The sequence below is a fragment of the Pinus tabuliformis genome, chromosome J (genome assembly GCF_031772625.1).
Source record: "Pinus tabuliformis cultivar Carrire ecotype Pingquan chromosome J, CPIR1, whole genome shotgun sequence".
NCBI classification, from domain to species: Eukaryota; Viridiplantae; Streptophyta; class Pinopsida; order Pinales; family Pinaceae; genus Pinus; species Pinus tabuliformis.
The window spans coordinates 53885468-53893123 of NC_142295.1; positions in this window are offsets into that span (position 1 = coordinate 53885468).

Here is a 7656-nt window from a genome sequence, read left to right on the forward strand (position 1 = left end):
CCTGGCCATAGAAGAACCAGAAACTTTCTTATTTGATTTTGTTGTCATATAATGAACCTATGACCATACAAATGATGAGCAGAAGTCGAAAGTATTTCCATCCACTCTCAAAGATGTAGCTTTGTGCTAGTTCATGGTTTTACCTAGAGATAACATTACTACTTGGGCTCAGATGCAGCAAGCCTTCAACAACAAGTATCAGGACTACTGTAGGTCTAAAGACACTAAAGAGGAAATTTTTAGGATGACCTTAGGCAATGATGAATCCTTAGAGGATTATGAAGAAATATTCCGACTTAGCTACAAAAGGGCCAAGTGCACACTTGACCCTTAGTCACTGAAGATGGTCCTGCTTAGAGAAGTAAGGGAATACCTTCTGGATACCCTACGCTTGTTAGCAGGAGGGGATATCTACTAGTTACCCTATGAGGATATCAAGACTATCTTTAGAAACCATTCTAGGGCATCCAGGAAAAAGGGTAGGGGTAGTCAACCTATGGTCAGTCCATCCTCTTCCAATTCATCCATCAAGGGTGAAATTGGAAATATGCTGGAGGATTTCAAAAGTGAGATGTTGAAAATCCTTTCCCTATAGATGGACACTATGCACATTAAGAGAAAGCAGGAGGAAGAAGAGAGATCCTTGGCCATTTTTTGTCCTAGATGCACCAGGAGGCACCCTAGGAACGAATGTCCATTGAATTCTATTGAAATTTTCTCAGTCTGTGAAGAAAACCACTCCACAGACAAGTGCCCCTCTTTACCTGGACTCAAAGTTTTATATCAAGGAGCTGAAGGGGTCACTGAGTAGCTCTACTACATAAACCAAAGGAGACCTCATGGGCCTAGGCCATACTAGCAGGGCATGCAAGGGTCATCCCATGCATATTACAACCCCAACTAGACCACATCCATACCTTCTCAGGGAACTTCTGCTTATCCTTCGTGGTCTACACCTCCTCCTAGGTCCTTTTCACCTCATTACCATTCCTAGCTAGCCAGCCAGTCATTTCAACCATATGCTCTACCACAACCTCAGTGGAATGCATCGCCCCAGGGGTGGAGGCCCCAATACAATAATTTTCCAGCTTTATTTCCTTCGCCACCTACCCAACCACAACTTTTACACTCTCCTCCACCTAAACAACCCCAGATGCTTGCTCAGCCGAATCTGAACCCAAACAATAGACAGGCACAACAAGTATACAGTGGAGAGACATCATATCCATCTTATGTTATGGAGATTCAGGAAATCAACCTGAGATCTGGGAGAGTACTCTCGGACAACCAACCTCTACCTCCACCTAGGGAGGTTGAGGAAGAAAGAGAGGAAAGAGTGCTTAAATTAAATCCACCACCCTTTCCTGAGAGATTAACCCAACCTCTCCAGCCTACCCCAGAAGAGACTAAACTTTTTGGAGAATTGAAAAACCTATGTGTCAAAATTCCACTTCTCTAAGCTATTAAGGATGTACCTATTTATAATAGGTTGATTAAGGAGAAGTGATTCAAGCATCCAGGGAGGCGAAAAAGAGATGACCCTACCATTAATGTCATTGGACAATTGTCTGAGTTAATGTTGGGGTAGGTAATCTGTCCAAAGTATTTGGACCCTGGAAACCCTGTAGTAGATGTGCACATTAATGGCACCATTGTCCCACACATTTTGATCGATCTTGGGGTTGAATTAATGTGATGACCAAGGACACCATGCTCAAGCTCAACCTCCAAGTGGAGGATGTGATGGTATCCATTGATTCTTGGGAATACCCTGCAAATTTCCTAGTTCTCCGGCCTAAGGCTAAGCTTACTGGTTACCCTCTCATCCTTGGGAGGCTCTGGTTAGCCACTGTCGATTCTTACATTAGATGCAGAGCTGGAAATATGACCATCAAGAATGGGGATATGTCCAAGTAGTTAGTCTTATACCCTCCTGCTCAGCCATCTCTAGAACATGACCTACCTTTGTTGTTGGAAGAGGAGGAGGAAGATGAAGTTTATTTTGCCCAACTCTATCCTTTAGAAAGAACCATGGGAGGGGGAAAACAGGATGAAGACGACTTGATCGACCACATACTCCAAAGTCCAACCCCCAGTACATTGTCCTTAGAGGAAGTAGTAAAGGAAACCCAAAACAACCATCAAATGGATCCATGCTTAGCCGATTCCAACCCTATCCATGCCAAAACCATAGAATTTGGTCAAAATCAATCCATCTCTTTCTGTTCTCCAAGAAGAAAAGTTGTGCAACATGCTAAAGGAACACCCGGATACCTTTGCTTGGAGTTACCGAGAAATTATGGGAGTGCACCCCTCTATGTGTACTCAAAATATTTATATCAAGGAAGGTTGCAAGCCAGTCTAGCAATCCCACTTACTGGATGATCACTTATTCACCATTTCAATTCTCTCTCCATGGTTTACTAACATAGCAAACTATTTGGTATCTGCAAAGTTCCCACCAAATTTGTCCTCCAAAGAGAAAAGCAAGATTGTGAGGAAGAGCACCCCCTTCACCTGGATTAGGGGAAACCTCTTCAAACTTGGCCCAGATCAAATTCTGAGAAGATGTGTCAGGGAGGAGGAAGTATTTGACATCCTTCTGACCTGTCATGATGGGCCTTTTGGAGGTCACTTTGCAGCAAAGAGGACAACATTTAAAGTGTTACAAGATACATATTATTGGCCCACTCTTCATCAAGTTGTGAAAAGATATACTAGTCAATGTGATCAGTGCCAAAGGATGGGAAAGCCTACTCCAAGAGATGAAATGCCTCTGCAACCTCAAGTGACTTTTGAGCCATTTGACAAGTGGGGCATGGACTTCATTGGACCTATTGACCCTCCTTCCAAGCAAAAGAGTTATATCATTATGTGCACTGACTATCTAACTAAGTGGGCTAAAACAAAGGCAAATGAGGCAGCAATAGTGGAGAAGGTGGTTGAGTTCTTAAGGGAAAATGTATTTTACAAATTTAGGTACCCTAGAGAATTGGTCACTAATTAATGCAGCCAGTTTACCTCCAACATGATTGAAGACTTGCTCAACCAGCACAAGATCAAGCATAGGACCTCCACTCCCTATCACCCACAAGCTAATGGGCAAGTGGAGGTGACCAACAGAGCGTTGGAGGGCATCTTGACCAAAGTGGTTAGCAACAATAGGAAAGATTAGGCAGATAGACTAGTTGAGGCCACCTAGGCCTATAATACCACTTGGAAAACCACCACTGGATTCAGACCCTATGAGCCAGTGTATGGGAAAAAGGCCCTGCTGTCCATTGATTTTGAGTATAACACATTGAGGATGGCAGCCCAACTAGATCTAGATCTCAGCAGTGCACAACAAGAGAGATTTCTCCAGTTGAGTGATTTAGATGAATTAACAATGCAGGCCCGCCTACACAAAGTAACTCAACTTCAGAGGAAGATCCGGCACGATAAGAACATCAAGGATAAGCAATTTCAAGAAGGTGATTGGGCCTTGTTATATGACTCCAGATATAAATACTTTAAGGGCAAGTTAAGGACAATATGGGCAGGGCCTTATGTTATAGAAAGATGTCATGATAATGGTTCATTGCAGATTAGAACCATAGATGCAGAGGTCATTCCTTTACTTGTTAATGGGAACATATTGAAAGTTTACAAGAGGCCATTGTCAAAGCAAGAGGTCATTGATGGTATCAATAAAACAGTGATGGTGGTGGAGCAAGTTCCAACTTCTACCTCATCAAGTCACTAAGCAAAAAAAGAAATAAGGAGACTCAGGTGAAAACCTCCATGAGGCACCTGAGTCCCACTATTGGACTGAAAACCTTCTGGGGCGACCCGATGGTGTTAAAAAAAGAAAAAAAAGAAAAAAAAAAAGGAAATAAAAAAATCCATGGGTGAAAACCTCTCTTGAGGCGCCCAGGGAAAACAGTTAGAATGAAAACCTCTTAGAGGCAGACTAGTTATTTTCAATATATATATATATATATATATATATATATATATATATATATATATATATATATATATATATATATATATATATATATATATATATATATATAGATATATATAAAATCAAAAATCATGAAAAATTTATGTTTGCAGGTCAGCAGGAGGATGATCAGAGAACAAAGGAGAATAAAAAAGGGACCTATTTCACTCACATTTTTATTTTTCCACCCATCATCATTCATCACTCCACCATTTTTATAATTTTTTTTGCTCATTTGCTTCAATTGACAAGGGGACTATGCTTTCTACAGGATCCCCTGAAAACCTACAAGATGATCCTGTAGGAATTACAGTGACCTGAGAATCCTACAGGAAGTGAGCCGAGGGCGAGAAATGACTTGCCATGTCAAAAAAATAACATCCCGACATCATAACTTCATTACCATACCTCTCTCCACCTTGATCACCACTGCATCCATCACTAAAAAAATCAATTCTAAAAAATAAAAATAAAAAAATTCATAGTCCTCAAGAGAAAACACAGAGGAAAATGAAACAGAGGGCAGAAGGGAACAACACCTGAGTTTATTCCTCATTATTCGCACTCCTAGACCTCCTCTCTATCCATGTCATCATCTTCAAAATCCCAACAAAGGAAATGATTAAAAATTCTTAGGGAGAAGCAGCTACAGGACATCCTGTAGGAAGTCCTGTAGCAACCTATCCCACAGAATAGAAATCATGAGTAGCAACAAGCTTCCAACATGAAGATCCAAGGGTAGAAGAAGCTCTAGAGTAGGAGTAGCACCATCATCTCCAACAATACGTACCAGCACATCAAGGGAATCATCATAGGGCAATTAAAAAGGAAAGAAAAATAACATGCAACCAACACACAGCAAGCACCTCATGTCTTCAACAAGCTGCAGCAAGGAATTAGCACCACAGGTAAGTATCTCGCTTCACTCTCTCATTTGCATTATGTAGTCAAAAAATGTAAAGGTTGTGAGCGAGTTGTTTTATAAGCAAAAACTGGCCAGTTAATTTGGCCACCTCTGTTCAGTGGACAAAGACAAAACAGTTGGTCCTCCCACACATAGTAGTAGTCAAGTAAAAAAAGAGAGGAGAAGGACAAAAGCAGTTAAGTCTATGGATGCATGAAGTGAGAGTTGATTACGAGGAAAGAGGAATGATGAGGTGGTAATAGGGACCAACAATCCAAAAATAGAAAATGTACCTCGGCTTCCAGCACACCACCTCACTCAACTCGACCATAAGAGGAAATAATTGTTGATCCCTATGCACTCATGCATTCATATCCTTGAGGCTCACTCTAGCAAATCCGCTCTTGTACCTAGGCAACCTACAGAAGAGAAAAATTCCATCTTTCTCCTACACAGGACTTCCTACAGGATTACACAGGAAATCCTATAGGATCACACAAGAATCCTATAGGATACAGTCAGACAATCTACAGGATTGGCTGAGAGAAGTTTCAGAAGGGGATACACAAGGGTTGGCTACAACAAACACCATGAGGAGGTAGGCTCTATATTTACTTCCCTTTTTCCAAGTGAATTGCTCAGAAAAATCTCCTAGTTTGAGTGAATTTGGCAGCTGTGTAAGGGAATTGACTCCACAATTATTTCAGTCCCATTTACTTCTGCATTAAAATTTGTATCAACCATCTCTTCTCCTCAAAATTCACCAGCCAAAATGATAGGGGGGTTTAATAGAAGTGAGCCCATTAACACTGTGTGAATCCACCAACACCCTCCTATGTTATAAATATTCACAAGGCATAATTGTATGGGGTATTTTGAGAAATTAAGGAGGTATGATGATGGATTGGCTCGAGAGTTTCCTATCTCCCTCATTCCACTGACCAGAGCCCATGCCACTGTTGTGGTGAGAGGCCTCTCCATAGATCTCACCCCTGAACTCATAAGCAGAATTACCACACTTCCCCTAGGAGTGCCTTGGAGAAAGGAAGACAAAGGAGATAGCCAAACTTCCAAGAAGAATTTCTTTTTAGAGGGAGAAGAACCCATTGAGGACAAGAATGGAGTAAGGAGAACAAGCCTACCATACCCCTAGAATAAGGTAAGCTACCACCTTATTAAATAGATATCATGTGAAGGTAGGTATAGTGTTGTTTATGGATATCACTTTAGGCTTCTTGAAGAATTGGGGTTTGGAGCAGAAACACCTCCTCACCATAGGTTCAGCATACCATACTTCCTTCTGCAATCACTGATAGATACAAGCATAAAGGTGCAGGAGGGAAACCACCAAAAGTTAGCCCACCATGAGTTAATTAGAATCATCATAGAAGATGCCCTCCACAACCTCAGAATTACTATCCAATGGGAAATTTTCAAAAACATGCAGACATAGGAGGATATCAAAGCCCTCATATATGACATTAGTCCTAATGTCAGTGAAAAGGATGAGGAAGAAACTAAAACATATGGAGAAGAAACAGAGAGGGATGAAGATGAGATAGATGAGGAGGAAGAAGAGGAGAAAGAGAAGGAAGGTGATGAAGAAATAGAGGAAGATGTCAAGGAGGAAACTGATAAACAAGATGAGGATCTAGAAGGAGAAGAAGAGGGGAAAAACATAGAGGAAAATGGCAATGGAAAAGAGGAGGCAGAAGACAAGGAGGAGTCACCTAGGGTGTCTCCAGAACCCACTGAGAGAGAGGTAACAACTTCCCTCACTGCCCTTAGCACCCCTATCAAACAAAAAGGAAAAAGACAAAGGCAGACCCCCTTATACTTCAGAACAAGGAAAAGCACAAGGATAAGGCAGGGAAAACCCCAAACTCCAACCAAGGTTCCCATTGTTATTGAGGACTCACCTAAACAGCAGGAGAAGATGGCTCCTCCTATAAAAACTCAAGAAGAAGGATCCTCAGCACAAACCTCCCCTAAGTCTCCTATCACCTATGTGAGAAGGCCTCTAATTAAGTCTACCTCATCCAAAGGAAAAGGAAACCTACAGGATACATAGCAGGACCTACAGGAAGCAGAGGTAGTCCTACAGGAAACTCTGCTAAACCTACAGGCAACTAAAAAATTGGATGAGGAAAGAAGTAAACAACCAAAAACAAAGAGAGAGGACCTAGAGCTAGAGGAACCTAGTCCTACCCCTAACCTTGACTCCTACTATAGATTTATTGAGGATGGTAGGGTCATGCCACAAACATTTGCCATTCCATTATTCGTTGATCTTGAGAAAGAGAGAGCCAGAACTCATATATGGATGCATATTGCCAAGTCCAAGGGAGTGGAGGACATTGGTCAAATGGAGGAGAAGCTCAAAGAGATGGTCAAAGAACTAAGTAGCCCGAGGGATAGAGAGGTCATCATGAAGAATCAGTTAGAGGCAAAAAATGCATGGTTGAAAGGAAAATTGCAAGAAAAAGAGAATCAATTGGCATCCATGGCCAGTCTCTCTTTGGAAGCAATCTAGTGCATGATGCAAGCTAAGTACTATGCACTATACTTTAAGGAATAGTGGCTGCAGTTCCAAATAAAGTCCCTAGCATAAAGAGGACTATGTCATTCCATGATTATAGACAATTCATTGATCTTTGTGATCAAAGCAGATTGGAACATAGGGCCAAGATGTTTGAGTTTTATTTGCATAACATGGTCTTGACAGACATGAATGTATGGGACCCTAATGCAAATCTAATGGATT